Source organism: Heterodontus francisci, chromosome 8, assembly GCF_036365525.1.
Source record: "Heterodontus francisci isolate sHetFra1 chromosome 8, sHetFra1.hap1, whole genome shotgun sequence".
Classification (NCBI taxonomy): Eukaryota; Metazoa; Chordata; class Chondrichthyes; order Heterodontiformes; family Heterodontidae; genus Heterodontus; species Heterodontus francisci.
This window is the reverse complement of record NC_090378.1, coordinates 124872518-124894015: the sequence shown is the minus strand read 5'-3', so window position 1 is coordinate 124894015 and position 21498 is coordinate 124872518.

Genomic DNA, 21498 nt, shown 5'->3' with positions numbered 1-21498 from the left:
CACTCAGAGACACACATATACAGACCGTACTGGGTAACACACCCACTCTCAGCGACACGCATCTACAGACAGTACTGGTTAACACACGCACACTCAGAGACACACATCTACAGACAGTACTGGGTAACACACTCACACTCAGTGACACACACCCACAGACAGTACTGGGTAACACACTGACACTCAGAGACACATACCTACAGTCAGTCTGGGTAACACACTCACACTCAGAGACACATACCTACAGACAGTACTGGGGAACACACCCATACTCAGAGATACACACCTCCAGACAGTACTGGGTAAGACACTCACACTCAGAGACACACACTTACAGACAGTACTGGGTAACACACCCACACTCAGAGACACATATCTGCAGACAGTACTGGGTAACATACTTACACTCAGAGACACACACCTGCAGACAGTACAGGGTAACAACACACACTCAGAGACACACTCCTCCAGATAGTACTAGGTAAACACACTCACACTCAGAGACACACACCTACAGAGAGTACTGGGTAACACACCCACACTCGGAGTCACACACCTACAGACAGTACTAGGTAACACACTCACAGTCAGAGGCACATAACTGCAGACAATTCTGGGTAACACACTCACACTCAGAGACACACACCTACAGTCAGTCTGGGTAACACACCCACACTCAGAGATACACATCTGCAGACAGTAGTGGGTAACACACTCAGACTCAGAGACAGACACACATACAGACAGTACTGGGTATCACACCCATACTCAGAGACACACACCTGCAGTCAGTCTGGGTAACACACCCAAACTCAGAGATACACACCTGCAGACAGGACTGCGTAACATACTGACACTCGGAGACACACACCTACAGTCACTCTGGGTAACACACCCACACTCAGAGACACACATCTACAGAAAGTACTGGGTAACAGTCACACCTACACTCAGAGATACACACCGACAGACTCCTCTGGGTAACAGAAGCAGACACACATCTGCAGACAGTACTGGGTAACACACTCACACTCAGAGACACACACCTACAGAGAGTACTGGGTAACACACCCGCACTCAGAGATACACTCCTACAGAGAGTACTGGGTAACACACTCACACTCAGAGACACACACCTACAGAGAGTACTGGGTAACACACCCGCACTCAGAGATACACTCCTACAGATAGTACTGGGTAACACACTCACTCTCAGAGACACACACCTACAGAGAGTACTGGGTAACACACCCGCACTCAGAGATACACTCCTACAGAGAGTACTGGGTAACACACCCACACTCGCAGTCACACACCTACAGACAGTACTAGGTAACACACTCACACTCAGAGGCACATACCTGCAGACAATTCTGGGTAACACACTCACACTCAGAGACACACACCTACAGTTATTCTGGGTAACAGACCCACACTCAGAGATACACATCTGCAGACAGTAGTGGGTAACACACTCAGACTCAGAGACAGACACACGTACAGACAGTACTGGGTATCACACCCTTACTCAGAGACACACATCTACAGAAAGTACTGGGTAACACACTCACACTCAGAAACACACACCTACAGACAGTGCAGGGTAACAGTCACACCCACACTCAGAGACACACACCTAAAGACAGTACTGGATAACACACCCACTCTCAGCGACACGCATCTACAGACAGTAATGGTTAACACACGCACACTCAGAGACACACATCTACAGACAGTACTGGGTAACACACTCACACTCAGAGACAAACACGTACAGACAGTACTGGGTAACACACCCATACTCAGAGACACTCATCTGCAGACAGTACTGCATTACACACTCACACTCATAGACACACTCCTACAGACAGTACTGGGTAACACACCCATACTCAGAGACACACACTTACAGACAGTACTGGGTAACACACCCACACTCAGAGACACATATCTGTAGACAGTGCTGGGTAACACACTTACACTCAGAGACGTACCCCTACAGACAGTACAGGGTGACAACCCGCGCTCAGTGACACACTCCTCCAGACAGTACTCGGTAACACACTCACACTCAGAAACACACACCTGCACACAATTCTGGGTAACACACTCACACTCAGAGACACACACCTACAGTCAGTCTGGGTAACGCACCCACACTCAGAGACACTCATCTGCAGACAGTACTGCGTTACACACTCACACTCAGAGACACACTCCTACAGAAAGTACTGGGTAACACACCCATACTCAGAGACACACACTTACAGACAGTACTGGGTAACACACTCACACTCAGAGACACACACCTATAGTCAGTCTGGGTAACAGACCCACACTCAGAGATACACAGCTACAGACAGTACTGGGTAACACTCACACTCAGAGACACACACCTACAGACAGTAATGGGTAATACACCCACACTCAGAGACACATATCTACAGACAGTACTGGGTAACACACTCACACTCAGAGACACACATATACAGACCGTACTGGGTAACACACCCACTCTCAGCGACACGCATCTACAGACAGTACTGGTTAACACACGCACACTCAGAGACACAGATCTACAGACAGTACTGGGTAACACACTCACACTCAGAGACAAACACGTACAGACAGTACTGGGTAACACACCCATACTCAGAGACACACACCTACAGTCATTCTGGGTAACACACCCACACTCAGAGACACTCATCTGCAGACAGTACTGCGTTACAAACTCACACTCAGAGACACACTCCTACAGACAGTACTGGGTAACACACCCATACTCAGAGACACACACTTACAGACTGTACTGGGTAACACACCCACACTCAGAGACACATATCTGTAGACAGTACTGGGTATCACACCCACACTCAGAGACAAACACGTACAGACAGTACTGGGTAACACACCCATACTCAGAGACACACACCTACAGTCATTCTGGGTAACACACCCATACTCAGAGACACACACCTACAGAAAGTACTGGGTAACACACTCACACTCAGAGAAACGCACCTACAGGCAGTACCGGGTAACACACTCTCACTCAGAGACACACACCTACAGACAGTGCAGGATAACAGTCACACCCACTCTCAGAGACACACACCTAAAGACAGTACTGGGTAACACACCCACACTCAGAGAAACCCAGCTGCAGACAGTACTGGGTAACAGCAAGAACCACACTCAGAGATACACACCTACAGACTCCACTGGGTGACAGTCAAAGACACATATCTGCAGAGAGTTCTGGGTAACACACTCACACTCAGAGACACACAGCTAATGACAGTACTGGGCAACACACTCACACTCAGAGACAAACACGTAAAGACATTACTGGGTAACACACTCACTCTCAGAGACACACACCTACAGAGAGTACTGGGTAACACACCCGCACTCAGAGATACACTCCTACAGAGAGTACTGGGTAACACACCCACACTCGCAGTCACACACCTACAGACAGTACTAGGTAACACACTCACAGTCAGAGGCACATACCTGCAGACAATTCTGGGTAACACACTCACACTCAGAGACACACACCTACAGTCAGTCTGGGTAACACACCCACACTCAGAGATACACATCTGCAGACAGTAGTGGGTAACACACTCAGACTCAGAGACAGACACACGTACAGACAGTACTGGGTATCACACCCATACTCAGAGACACACATCTACAGAAAGTACTGGGTAACACACACACTCAGAGAAACGCACCTGCAGGCAAGACTGGGTAACACACTCACACTCAGAGACACACACCTACAGACAGTGCAGGGTAACAGTCACACCCACACTCAGAGACACACACCGAAAGCCAGTACTGGGTAACACACCCACACTCAGAGAAAGGCATCTGCAGACTGTACTGGGTAACAGTAAGAACCACACTCAGAGATACACACCTACAGACTCCACTGGTTGACAGTTAATGACACACATCTGCAGAGAGTACTGGGTAACACACTCACACTCAGAGACACACAGCTACAGACAGTACTGGGTAATACACCCACACTCAGAGACACATATCTACAGACAGTACTGGGTAACACACCCACTCTCAGCGACACGCATCTACAGACAGTACTGGGTTACAGTCACACCTGCACTCAGAGATACACACCGACAGACTCCTCTGGGTTTCAGTCGCAGACACACATCTGCAGACAGTACTGGGTAACACACTCACACTCAGAGACACACACCTACAGAGAGTACTGGGTAACATACCCGCACTCAGAGATACACTCCTACAGAGAGTACTGGGTAACACACTCACACTCAGAGACACCCATCTACAGATAGTACTGGGTAACACACTCACTCTCAGAGACACACACCTACAGAGAGTACTGGGTAACACACCCGCACTCAGAGATACACTCCTACAGAGAGTACTGGGTAACACACTCACACTCAGAGACACCCTTCTACAGATAGTACTGGGTAACACACTCACTCTCAGAGACACACACCTACAGAGAGTACTAGGTAACACACTGACACTCAGAGGCACATACCTGCAGACAATTCTGGGTAACACACTCACACTCAGAGACACACACCGACAGTCAGTCTGGGTAACACACCCACACTCAGAGATACACATTTACAGACAGTAGTGGGTAACACACTCAGACTCAGAGACAGACACACGTGCAGACAGTACTGGGTATCACACCCATACTCAGAGACACACATCTACAGAAAGTACTGGGAAACACACTCACACTCAGAGAAACGCACCTACAGGCAGTACTGGGTAACACACTCACACTCAGAAACACACACCTACAGACAGCGCAGGGTAAAAGTCACACCCACACTCAGAGACACACACCTAAAGACAGTACTGGGTAACACACCCACACTCAGAGAAACCCATCTGCAGACAGTACTGGGTAACAGTAAGAACCACACTCAGAGATACACACCTACAGACTCCACTGGTTGACAGTCAAAGACACACAACTGCAGAGATTACTGGGTAACACACTCACACTCCGAGACACACAGCTACAGACAGTACTGGGTAACACACTCACACTCAGAGACACACACCTACAGACAGTACTGGGTAACACACTCACACTCAGAGACAAACACGTACAGACAGTACTGGGTAACACACCCATACTCAGAGACACTCATCTGCAGACAGTACTGCGTTACACACTCACACTCATAGACACATTCCTACAGACAGTACTGGGTAACACACCCACACTCAGAGACACATATCTGTCGACAGTGCTGGGTAACACACCCACACTCAGAAACACACACCTGCACACAATTCTGGGTAACACACTCACACTCAGAGACACACACCTACAGTCAGTCTGGGTAACGCACCCACACTCAGATACACTCATCTGCAGACAGTACTGCGTTACGCACTAACACTCAGAGACACACTCCTACAGAAAGTACTGGGTAACACACTCAGACTCAGAGACAGACACACGTACAGACAGTACTGGGTATCACACTCACACTCAGAGACACACACCTATAGTCAGTCTGGGTAACACACCCACACTCAGAGATACACAGCTACAGACAGTACTGGGTAACACACCCACACTCAGAGATACACACGTACAGAAAGTACTGGGTAACACACTCACACTCAGAGACACACACCTTCGGACAGTAATGGGTAATACACCCACACTCAGAGACACATATCTACAGACAGTACTGGGTAACACACTCACACTCAGAGACACACATATACAGACCGTACTGGGTAACACACCCACTCTCAGCGACACGCATCTACAGACAGTACTGGTTAACACACGCACACTCAGAGACACACATCTACAGACAGTACTGGGTAACACACTCACGCTCAGTGACACACACCCACAGACAGTACTGGGTAACACACTGACACTCAGAGACACATACCTACAGTCAGTCTGGGTAACACACTCACACTCAGAGACACATACCTACAGACAGTACTGGGGAACACACCCATACTCAGAGATACACACCTCCAGACAGTACTGGGTAAGACACTCACACTCAGAGACACACACTTACAGACAGTACTGGGTAACACACCCACACTCAGAGACACATATCTGCAGACAGTACTGGGTAACATACTTACACTCAGAGACACACACCTGCAGACAGTACAGGGTAACAACACACACTCAGAGACACACTCCTCCAGATAGTACTAGGTAAACACACTCACACTCAGAGACACACTCCTACAGAGAGTACTGGGTAACACACCCACACTCGGAGTCACACACCTACAGACAGTACTAGGTAACACACTCACAGTCAGAGACACATAACTGCAGACAATTCTGGGTAACACACTCACACTCAGAGACACACACCTACAGTCAGTCTGGGTAACACACCCACACTCAGAGATACACATCTGCAGACAGTAGTGGGTAACACACTCAGACTCAGAGACAGACACACATACAGACAGTATTGGGTATCACACCCATACTCAGAGACACACACCTGCAGTCAGTCTGGGTAACACACCCAAACTCAGAGATACACACCTGCAGACAGGACTGCGTAACATACTGACACTCGGAGACACACACCTACAGTCACTCTGGGTAACACACCCACACTCAGAGACACACATCTACAGAAAGTACTGGGTAACAGTCACACCTACACTCAGAGATACACACCGACAGACTCCTCTGGGTAACAGTCGCAGACACACATCGGCAGACAGTACTGGGTAACACACTCACACTCAGAGACAGACACACGTACAGACAGTACTGGGTATCACACCCTTACTCAGAGACACACATCTACAGAAAGTACTGGGTAACACACTCACACTCAGAAACACACACCTACAGACAGTGCATGGTAACAGTCACACCCACACTCAGAGACACACACCTAAAGACAGTACTGGGTAACACACCCACACTCAGAGAAACCCATCTGCAGACAGTACTGGGTAACAGTAAGAACCACACTCAGAGATACACACCTACAGACTCCACTGGTTGACAGTCAAGGACACACAACTGCAGAGAGTACTGGGTAACACACTCAGACTCAGAGACACACAGCTACAGACAGTACTGGGTAACACACTCACACTCAGAGACACACACCTACAGACAGTACTGGATAACACACCCACTCTCAGCGACACGCATCTACAGACAGTAATGGTTAACACACGCACACTCAGAGACACACATCTACAGACAGTACTGGGTAACACACTCACACTCAGAGACAAACACGTACAGACAGTACTGGGTAACACACCCATACTCAGAGACACTCATCTGCAGACAGTACTGCATTACACACTCACACTCATAGACACACTCCTACAGACAGTACTGGGTAACACACCCATACTCAAAGACACACACTTACAGACAGTACTGGGTAACACACCCACACTCAGAGACACATATCTGTAGACAGTGCTGGGTAACACACTTACACTCAGAGACATACACCTACAGACAGTACAGGGTGACAACCCGCGCTCAGTGACACACTCCTCCAGACAGTACTCGGTAACACACTCACACTCAGAAACACACACCTGCACACAATTCTGGGTAACACACTCACACTCAGAGACACACACCTACAGTCAGTCTGGGTAACGCACCCACACTCAGAGACACTCATCTGCAGACAGTACTGTGTTACACACTCACACTCAGAGACACACTCCTACAGAAAGTACTGGGTAACACACCCATACTCAGAGACACACACTTACAGACAGTACTGGGTAACACACTCACACTCAGAGACACACACCTATAGTCAGTCTGGGTAACAGACCCACACTCAGAGATACACAGCTACAGACAGTACTGGGTAACACTCACACTCAGAGACACACACCTACAGACAGTAATGGGTAATACACCCACACTCAGAGACACATATCTACAGACAGTACTGGGTAACACACTCACACTCAGAGACACACATATACAGACCGTACTGGGTAACACACCCACTCTCAGCGACACGCATCTACAGACAGTACTGGTTAACACACGCACACTCAGAGACACAGATCTACAGACAGTACTGGGTAACACACTCACACTCAGAGACAAACACGTACAGACAGTACTGGGTAACACACCCATACTCAGAGACACACACCTACAGTCATTCTGGGTAACACACCCACACTCAGAGACACTCATCTGCAGACAGTACTGCGTTACAAACTCACACTCAGAGACACACTCCTACAGACAGTACTGGGTAACACACCCATACTCAGAGACGCACACTTACAGACTGTACTGGGTAACACACCCACACTCAGAGACACATATCTGTAGACAGTACTGGGTATCACACCCACACTCAGAGACAAACACGTACAGACAGTACTGGGTAACACACCCATACTCAGAGACACACACCTACAGTCATTCTGGGTAACACACCCATACTCAGAGACACACACCTACAGAAAGTACTGGGTAACACACTCACACTCAGAGAAACGCACCTACAGGCAGTACCGGGTAACACACTCTCACTCAGAGACACACACCTACAGACAGTGCAGGATAACAGTCACACCCACTCTCAGAGACACACACCTAAAGACAGTACTGGGTAACACACCCACACTCAGAGAAACCCAGCTGCAGACAGTACTGAGTAACAGCAAGAACCACACTCAGAGATACACACCTACAGACTCCACTGGGTGACAGTCAAAGACACATATCTGCAGAGAGTTCTGGGTAACACACTCACACTCAGAGACACACAGCTAATGACAGTACTGGGCAACACACTCACACTCAGAGACAAACACGTAAAGACATTACTGGGTAACACACTCACTCTCTGAGACACACGCCTACAGACACTACTGGGTAACACACTCACACTCAGTGACACACACCTACAGACAGTACTGGGTAACACACTGACACTCAGAGACACATACCTACAGTCAGTCTGGGTAACACACTCACACTCAGAGACACATACCTACAGACAGTACTGGGGAACACACCCATACTCAGAGATACACACCTCCAGACAGTACTGGGTAAGACACTCACACTCAGAGACACACACTTACAGACAGTACTGGGTAACACACCCACACTCAGAGAAACCCATCTGCAGACAGTACTGGGTAACATACTTACACTCAGAGACACACACCTACTGACAGTACAGGGTAACAACACACACTCAGAGACACACTCCTCCAGATAGTACTGGGTAAACACACTCACACTCAGAGACACACACCTACAGAGAGTACTGGGTAACACACCCGCACTCAGAGATACACTCCTACAGAGAGTACTGGGTAACGCACCCACACTCGGAGTCACACACCTACAGACAGTACTAGGTAACACACACACTCAGAGGCACATAACTGCAGACAATTCTGGGTAACACACTCACACTCAGAGACACACACCTACAGTCAGTCTGGGTAACACACCCACACTCAGAGATACACATCTGCAGACAGTAGTGGGTAACACACTCAGACTCAGAGACAGACACACGTACAGACAGTACTGGGTATCACACTCACACTCAGAGACACACACCTATAGTCAGTCTGGGTAACACACCCACACTCAGAGATACACAGCTACAGACAGTACTGGGTAACACACCCACACTCAGAGATACACACGTACAGAAAGTACTGGGTAACACACTCACACTCAGAGACACACACCTTCGGACAGTAATGGGTAATACACCCACACTCAGAGACACATATCTACAGACAGTACTGGGTAACACACTCACACTCAGAGACACACATATACAGACCGTACTGGGTAACACACCCACTCTCAGCGACACGCATCTACAGACAGTACTGGTTAACACACGCACACTCAGAGACACACATCTACAGACAGTACTGGGTAACACACTCATACTCAGTGACACACACCCACAGACAGTACTGGGTAACACACTGACACTCAGAGACACATACCTACAGTCAGTCTGGGTAACACACTCACACTCAGAGACACATACCTACAGACAGTACTGGGGAACACACCCATACTCAGAGATACACACCTCCAGACAGTACTGGGTAAGACACTCACACTCAGAGACACACACTTACAGACAGTACTGGGTAACACACCCACACTCAGAGACACATATCTGCAGACAGTACTGGGTAACATACTTACACTCAGAGACACACACCTGCAGACAGTACAGGGTAACAACACACACTCAGAGACACACTCCTCCAGATAGTACTAGGTAAACACACTCACACTCAGAGACACACTCCTACAGAGAGTACTGGGTAACACACCCACACTCGGAGTCACACACCTACAGACAGTACTAGGTAACACACTCACAGTCAGAGACACATAACTGCAGACAATTCTGGGTAACACACTCACACTCAGAGACACACACCTACAGTCAGTCTGGGTAACACACCCACACTCAGAGATACACATCTGCAGACAGTAGTGGGTAACACACTCAGACTCAGAGACAGACACACATACAGACAGTATTGGGTATCACACCCATACTCAGAGACACACACCTGCAGTCAGTCTGGGTAACACACCCAAACTCAGAGATACACACCTGCAGACAGGACTGCGTAACATACTGACACTCGGAGACACACACCTACAGTCACTCTGGGTAACACACCCACACTCAGAGACACACATCTACAGAAAGTACTGGGTAACAGTCACACCTACACTCAGAGATACACACCGACAGACTCCTCTGGGTAACAGTCGCAGACACACATCTGCAGACAGTACTGGGTAACACACTCACACTCAGAGACACACACCTACAGAGAGTACTGAGTAACACACCCGCACTCAGAGATACACTCCTACAGAGAGTACTGGGTAACACACTCACACTCAGAGACACCCATCTACAGATAGTTTGGGTAACACACTCACTCTCAGAGACACACACCTACAGAGAGTACTGGGTAACACACCCGCACTCAGAGATACACTCCTACAGAGAGTACTGGGTAACACACCCACACTCGCAGTCACACACCTACAGACAGTACTAGGTAACACACTCACACTCAGAGGCACATACCTGCAGACAATTCTGGGTAACACACTCACACTCAGAGACACACACCTACAGTTATTCTGGGTAACAGACCCACACTCAGAGACACACATCTGCAGACAGTAGTGGGTAACACACTCAGACTCAGAGACAGACACACGTACAGACAGTACTGGGTATCACACCCTTACTCAGAGACACACATCTACAGAAAGTACTGGGTAACACACTCACACTCAGAAACACACACCTACAGACAGTGCAGGGTAACAGTCACACCCACACTCAGAGACACACACCTAAAGACAGTACTGGGTAACACACCCACACTCATAGAAACCCATCTGCAGACAGTACTGGGTAACAGTAAGAACCACACTCAGAGATACACACCTACAGACTCCACTGGTTGACAGTCAAGGACACACAACTGCAGAGAGTACTGGGTAACACACTCAGACTCCGAGACACACAGCTACAGACAGTACTGGGTAACACACTCACACTCAGAGACACACACCTACAGACAGTACTGGATAACACACCCACTCTCAGCGACACGCATCTACAGACAGTAATGGTTAACACACGCACACTCAGAGACACACATCTACAGACAGTACTGGGTAACACACTCACACTCAGAGACAAACACGTACAGACAGTACTGGGTAACACACCCATACTCAGAGACACTCATCTGCAGACAGTACTGCATTACACACTCACACTCATAGACACACTCCTACAGACAGTACTGGGTAACACACCCATACTCAGAGACACACACTTACAGACAGTACTGGGTAACACACCCACACTCAGAGACACATATCTGTAGACAGTGCTGGGTAACACACTTACACTCAGAGACATACACCTACAGACAGTACAGGGTGACAACCCGCGCTCAGTGACACACTCCTCCAGACAGTACTCGGTAACACACTCACACTCAGAAACACACACCTGCACACAATTCTGGGTAACACACTCACACTCAGAGACACACACCTACAGTCAGTCTGGGTAACGCACCCACACTCAGAGACACTCATCTGCAGACAGTACTGCGTTACACACTCACACTCAGAGACACACTCCTACAGAAAGTACTGGGTAACACACCCATACTCAGAGACACACACTTACAGACAGTACTGGGTAACACACTCACACTCAGAGACACACACCTATAGTCAGTCTGGGTAACAGACCCACACTCAGAGATACACAGCTACAGACAGTACTGGGTAACACTCACACTCAGAGACACACACCTACAGACAGTAATGGGTAATACACCCACACTCAGAGACACATATCTACAGACAGTACTGGGTAACACACTCACACTCAGAGACACACATATACAGACCGTACTGGGTAACACACCCACTCTCAGCGACACGCATCTACAGACAGTACTGGTTAACACACGCACACTCAGAGACACAGATCTACAGACAGTACTGGGTAACACACTCACACTCAGAGACAAACACGTACAGACAGTACTGGGTAACACACCCATACTCAGAGACACACACCTACAGTCATTCTGGGTAACACACCCACACTCAGAGACACTCATCTGCAGACAGTACTGCGTTACAAACTCACACTCAGAGACACACTCCTACAGACAGTACTGGGTAACACACCCATACTCAGAGACACACACTTACAGACTGTACTGGGTAACACACCCACACTCAGAGACACATATCTGTAGACAGTACTGGGTATCACACCCACACTCAGAGACAAACACGTACAGACAGTACTGGGTAACACACCCATACTCAGAGACACACACCTACAGTCATTCTGGGTAACACACCCATACTCAGAGACACACACCTACAGAAAGTACTGGGTAACACACTCACACTCAGAGAAACGCACCTACAGGCAGTACCGGGTAACACACTCTCACTCATAGACACACACCTACAGACAGTGCAGGATAACAGTCACACCCACTCTCAGAGACACACACCTAAAGACAGTACTGGGTAACACACCCACACTCAGAGAAACCCAGCTGCAGACAGTACTGGGTAACAGCAAGAACCACACTCAGAGATACACACCTACAGACTCCACTGGGTGACAGTCAAAGACACATATCTGCAGAGAGTTCTGGGTAACACACTCACACTCAGAGACACACAGCTAATGACAGTACTGGGCAACACACTCACACTCAGAGACAAACACGTAAAGACATTACTGGGTAACACACTCACTCTCTGAGACACACGCCTACAGACACTACTGGGTAACACACTCACACTCATTGACACACACCTACAGACAGTACTGGGTAACACACTGACACTCAGAGACACATACCTACAGTCAGTCTGGGTAACACACTCACACTCAGAGACACATACCTACAGACAGTACTGGGGAACACACCCATACTCAGAGATACACACCTCCAGACAGTACTGGGTAAGACACTCACACTCAGAGACACACACTTACAGACAGTACTGGGTAACACACCCACACTCAGAGAAACCCATCTGCAGACAGTACTGGGTAACATACTTACACTCAGAGACACACACCTACTGACAGTACAGGGTAACAACACACACACAGAGACACACTCCTCCAGATAGTACTGGGTAAACACACTCACACTCAGAGACACACACCTACAGAGAGTACTGGGTAACACACCCGCACTCAGAGATACACTCCTACAGAGAGTACTGGGTAACGCACCCACACTCGGAGTCACACACCTACAGACAGTACTAGGTAACACACACACTCAGAGGCACATACCTGCAGACAATTCTGGGTAACACACTCACACTCAGAGACACACACCTACAGTCAGTCTGGGTAACACACCCACACTCAGAGATACACATCTGCAGACAGTAGTGGGTAACACACTCAGACTCAGAGACAGACACACGTACAGACAGTACTGGGTATCACACTCACACTCAGAGACACACACCTATAGTCAGTCTGGGTAACACACCCACACTCAGAGATACACAGCTACAGACAGTACTGGGTAACACACCCACACTCAGAGATACACACGTACAGAAAGTACTGGGTAACACACTCACACTCAGAGACACACACCTTCGGACAGTAATGGGTAATACACCCACACTCAGAGACACATATCTACAGACAGTACTGGGTAACACACTCACTTTCAGAGACACACATATACAGACCGTACTGGGTAACACACCCACTCTCAGCGACACGCATCTACAGACAGTACTGGTTAACACACGCACACTCAGGGACACACATCTACAGACAGTACTGGGTAACACACTCACACTCAGTGACACACACCCACAGACAGTACTGGGTAACACACTGACACTCAGAGACACATACCTGCAGTCAGTCTGGGTAACACACTCACACTCAGAGACACATACCTACAGACAGTACTGGGGAACACACCCATACTCAGAGATACACACCTCCAGACAGTACTGGGTAAGACACTCACACTCAGAGACACACACTTACAGACAGTACTGGGTAACACACCCACACTCAGAGACACATATCTGCAGACAGTACTGGGTAACATACTTACACTCAGAGACACACACCTGCAGACAGTACAGGGTAACAACACACACTCAGAGACACACTCCTCCAGATAGTACTAGGTAAACACACTCACACTCAGAGACACGCTCCTACAGAGAGTACTGGGTAACACACTCACAGTCAGAGGCACATAACTGCAGACAATTCTGGGTAACACTCTCACACTCAGAGACACACACCTACAGTCAGTCTGGGTAACACACCCACACTCAGAGATACACATCTGCAGACAGTAGTGGGTAACACACTCAGACTCAGAGACAGACACACATACAGACAGTACTGGGTATCACACCCATACTCAGAGACACACACCTGCAGTCAGTCTGGGTAACACACCCAAACTCAGAGACACACATCTACAGAAAGTACTGGGTAACAGTCACACCTACACTCAGAGATACACACCGACAGACTCCTCTGGGTAACAGTCGCAGACACACATCAGCAGACAGTACTGGGTAACACACTCACACTCAGAGACACACACCTACAGAGAGTACTGGGTAACACACCCGCACTCAGAGATACACTCCTACAGAGAGTACTGGGTAACACACTCACACTCAGAGACACCCATCTACAGATAGTACTGGGTAACACACTCACTCTCAGAGACACACACCTACAGAGAGTACTGGGTAACACACCCGCACTCAGAGATACACTCCTACAGAGAGTACTGGGTAACACACCCACACTCGCAGTCACACACCTACAGACAGTACTAGGTAACACACTCACACTCAGAGGCACATACCTGCAGACAATTCTGGGTAACACACTCACACTCAGAGACACACACCTACAGTTATTCTGGGTAACAGACCCACACTCAGAGATACACATCTGCAGACAGTAGTGGGTAACACACTCAGACTCAGAGACAGACACACGTACAGACAGTACTGGGTATCACACCCTTACTCAGAGACACACATCTACAGAAAGTACTGGGTAACACACTCACACTCAGAAACACACACCTACAGACAGTGCAGGGTAACAGTCACACCCACACTCAGAGACACACACCTAAAGACAGTACTGGGTAACACACCCACACTCAGAGAAACCCATCTGCAGACAGTACTGGGTAACAGTAAGAACCACACTCAGAGATACACACCTACAGACTCCACTGGTTGACAGTCAAGGACACACAACTGCAGAGAGTACTGGGTAACACACTCACACTCCGAGACACACAGCTACAGACAGTACTGGGTAACACACTCACACTCAGAGACACACACCTACAGACAGTACTGGATAACACACCCACTCTCAGCGACACGCATCTACAGACAGTAATGGTTAACACACGCACACTCAGAGACACACATCTACAGACAGTACTGGGTAACACACTCACACTCAGAGACAAACACGTACAGACAGTACTGGGTAACACACCCATACTCAGAGACACTCATCTGCAGACAGTACTGCATTACACACTCACACTCATAGACACACTCCTACAGACAGTACTGGGTAACACACCCATACTCAGAGACACACACTTACAGACAATACTGGGTAACACACCCACACTCAGAGACACATATCTGTAGACAGTGCTGGGTAACACACTTACACTCAGAGACATACACCTACAGACAGTACAGGGTGACAACCCGCGCTCAGAGACACACTCCTCCAGACAGTACTCGGTAACACACTCACACTCAGAGACACACACCTGCACACAATTCTGGGTAACACACTCACACTCAGAGACACACACCTACAGACAGTCTGGGTAACGCACCCACACTCAGAGACACTCATCTGCAGACAGTACTGCGTTACACACTCACACTCAGAGACACACTCCTACAGAAAGTACTGGGTAACACACCCATACTCAGAGACACACACTTACAGACAGTACTGGGTAACACACTCACACTCAGAGACACACACCTATAGTCAGTCTGGGTAACAGACCCACACTCAGAGATACACAGCTACAGACAGTACTGGGTAACACTCACACTCAGAGACACACACCTACAGACAGTAATGGGTAATACACCCACACTCAGAGACACATATCTACAGACAGTACTGGGTAACACACTCACACTCAGAGACACACATATACAGACCGTACTGGGTAACACACCCACTCTCAGCGACACGCATCTACAGACAGTACTGGTTAACACACGCACACTCAGAGACACAGATCTACAGACAGTACTGGGTAACACACTCACACTCAGAGACAAACACGTACAGACAGTACTGGGTAACACACCCATACTCAGAGACACACACCTACAGTCATTCTGGGTAACACACCCACACTCAGAGACACTCATCTGCAGACAGTACTGCGTTACAAACTCACACTCAGAGACACACTCCTACAGACAGTACTGGGTAACACACCCATACTCAGAGACACACACTTACAGACTGTACTGGGTAACACACCCACACTCAGAGACACATATCTGTAGACAGTACTGGGTATCACACCCACACTCAGAGACAAACACGTACAGACAGTACTGGGTAACACACCCATACTCAGAGACACACACCTACAGTCATTCTGGGTAACACACCCATACTCAGAGACACACACCTACAGAAAGTACTGGGTAACACACTCACACTCAGAGAAACGCACCTACAGGCAGTACCGGGTAACACACTCTCACTCAGAGACACACACCTACAGACAGTGCAGGATAACAGTCACACCCACTCTCAGAGACACACACCTAAAGACAGTACTGGGTAACACACCCACACTCAGAGAAACCCAGCTGCAGACAGTACTGAGTAACAGCAAGAACCACACTCAGAGATACACACCTACAGACTCCACTGGGTGACAGTCAAAGACACATATCTGCAGAGAGTTCTGGGTAACACACTCACACTCAGAGACACACAGCTAATGACAGTACTGGGCAACACACTCACACTCAGAGACAAACACGTAAAGACATTACTGGGTAACACACTCACTCTCTGAGACACACGCCTACAGACACTACTGGGTAACACACTCACACTCAGTGACACACACCTACAGACAGTACTGGGTAACACACTGACACTCAGAGACACATACCTACAGTCAGTCTGGGTAACACACTCACACTCAGAGACACATACCTACAGACAGTACTGGGGAACACACCCATACTCAGAGATACACACCTCCAGACAGTACTGGGTAAGACACTCACACTCAGAGACACACACTTACAGACAGTACTGGGTAACACACCCACACTCAGAGAAACCCATCTGCAGACAGTACTGGGTAACATACTTACACTCAGAGACACACACCTACTGACAGTACAGGGTAACAACACACACTCAGAGACACACTCCTCCAGATAGTACTGGGTAAACACACTCACACTCAGAGACACACACCTACAGAGAGTACTGGGTAACACACCCGCACTCAGAGATACACTCCTACAGAGAGTACTGGGTAACGCACCCACACTCGGAGTCACACACCTACAGACAGTACTAGGTAACACACACACTCAGAGGCACATAACTGCAGACAATTCTGGGTAACACACTCACACTCAGAGACACACACCTACAGTCAGTCTGGGTAACACACCCACACTCAGAGATACACATCTGCAGACAGTAGTGGGTAACACACTCAGACTCAGAGACAGACACACGTACAGACAGTACTGGGTATCACACTCACACTCAGAGACACACACCTATAGTCAGTCTGGGTAACACACCCACACTCAGAGATACACAGCTACAGACAGTACTGGGTAACACACCCACACTCAGAGATACACACGTACAGAAAGTACTGGGTAACACACTCACACTCAGAGACACACACCTTCGGACAGTAATGGGTAATACACCCACACTCAGAGACACATATCTACAGACAGTACTGTGTAACACACTCATACTCAGTGACACACACCCACAGACAGTACTGGGTAACACACTGACACTCAGAGACACATACCTACAGTCAGTCTGGGTAACACACTCACACTCAGAGACACATACCTACAGACAGTACTGGGGAACACACCCATACTCAGAGATACACACCTCCAGACAGTACTGGGTAAGACACTCACACTCAGAGACACACACTTACAGACAGTACTGGGTAACACACCCACACTCAGAGACACATATCTGCAGACAGTACTGGGTAACATACTTACACTCAGAGACACACACCTGCAGACAGTACAGGGTAACAACACACACTCAGAGACACACTCCTCCAGATAGTACTAGGTAAACACACTCACACTCAGAGACACACTCCTACAGAGAGTACTGGGTAACACACCCACACTCGGAGTCACACACCTACAGACAGTACTAGGTAACACACTCACAGTCAGAGACACATAACTGCAGACAATTCTGGGTAACACACTCACACTCAGAGACACACACCTACAGTCAGTCTGGGTAACACACCCACACTCAGAGATACACATCTGCAGACAGTAGTGGGTAACACACTCAGACTCAGAGACAGACACACATACAGACAGTATTGGGTATCACACCCATACTCAGAGACACACACCTGCAGTCAGTCTGGGTAACACACCCAAACTCAGAGATACACACCTGCAGACAGGACTGCGTAACATACTGACACTCGGAGACACACACCTACAGTCACTCTGGGTAACACACCCACACTCAGAGACACACATCTACAGAAAGTACTGGGTAACAGTCACACCTACACTCAGAGATACACACCGACAGACTCCTCTGGGTAACAGTCGCAGACACACATCTGCAGACAGTACTGGGTAACACACTCACACTCAGAGACACACACCTACAGAGAGTACTGAGTAACACACCCGCACTCAGAGATACACTCCTACAGAGAGTACTGGGTAACACACTCACACTCAGAGACACCCATCTACAGATAGTTTGGGTAACACACTCACTCTCAGAGACACACACCTACAGAGAGTACTGGGTAACACACCCGCACTCAGAGATACACTCCTACAGAGAGTACTGGGTAACACACCCACACTCGCAGTCACACACCTACAGACAGTACTAGGTAACACACTCACACTCAGAGGCACATACCTGCAGACAATTCTGGGTAACACACTCACACTCAGAGACACACACCTACAGTTATTCTGGGTAACAGACCCACACTCAGAGACACACATCTGCAGACAGTAGTGGGTAACACACTCAGACTCAGAGACAGACACACGTACAGACAGTACTGGGTATCACACCCTTACTCAGAGACACACATCTACAGAAAGTACTGGGTAACACACTCACACTCAGAAACACACACCTACAGACAGTGCAGGGTAACAGTCACACCCACACTCAGAGACACACACCTAAAGACAGTACTGGGTAACACACCCACACTCAGAGAAACCCATCTGCAGACAGTACTGGGTAACAGTAAGAACCACACTCAGAGATACACACCTACAGACTCCACTGGTTGACAGTCAAGGACACACAACTGCAGAGAGTACTGGGTAACACACTCAGACTCCGAGACACACAGCTACAGACAGTACTGGGTAACACACTCACACTCAGAGACACACACCTACAGACAGTACTGGATAACACACCCACTCTCAGCGACACGCATCTACAGACAGTAATGGTTAACACACGCACACTCAGAGACACACATCTACAGACAGTACTGGGTAACACACTCACACTCAGAGACAAACACGTACAGACAGTACTGGGTAACACACCCATACTCAGAGACACTCATCTGCAGACAGTACTGCATTACACACTCACACTCATAGACACACTCCTACAGACAGTACTGGGTAACACACCCATACTCAGAGACACACACTTACAGACAGTACTGGGTAACACACCCACACTCAGAGACACATATCTGTAGACAGTGCTGGGTAACACACTTACACTCAGAGACATACACCTACAGACAGTACAGGGTGACAACCCGCGCTCAGTGACACACTCCTCCAGACAGTACTCGGTAACACACTCACACTCAGAAACACACACCTGCACACAATTCTGGGTAACACACTCACACTCAGAGACACACACCTACAGTCAGTCTGGGTAACGCACCCACACTCAGAGACACTCATCTGCAGACAGTACTGCGTTACACACTCACACTCAGAGACACACTCCTACAGAAAGTACTGGGTAACACACCCATACTCAGAGACACACACTTACAGACAGTACTGGGTAACACACTCACACTCAGAGACACACACCTATAGTCAGTCTGGGTAACAGACCCACACTCAGAGATACACAGCTACAGACAGTACTGGGTAACACTCACACTCAGAGACACACACCTACAGACAGTAATGGGTAATACACCCACACTCAGAGACACATATCTACAGACAGTACTGGGTAACACACTCACACTCAGAGACACACATATACAGACCGTACTGGGTAACACACCCACTCTCAGCGACACGCATCTACAGACAGTACTGGTTAACACACGCACACTCAGAGACACAGATCTACAGACAGTACTGGGTAACACACTCACACTCAGAGACAAACACGTACAGACAGTACTGGGTAACACACCCATACTCAGAGACACACACCTACAGTCATTCTGGGTAACACACCCACACTCAGAGACACTCATCTGCAGACAGTACTGCGTTACAAACTCACACTCAGAGACACACTCCTACAGACAGTACTGGGTAACACACCCATACTCAGAGAC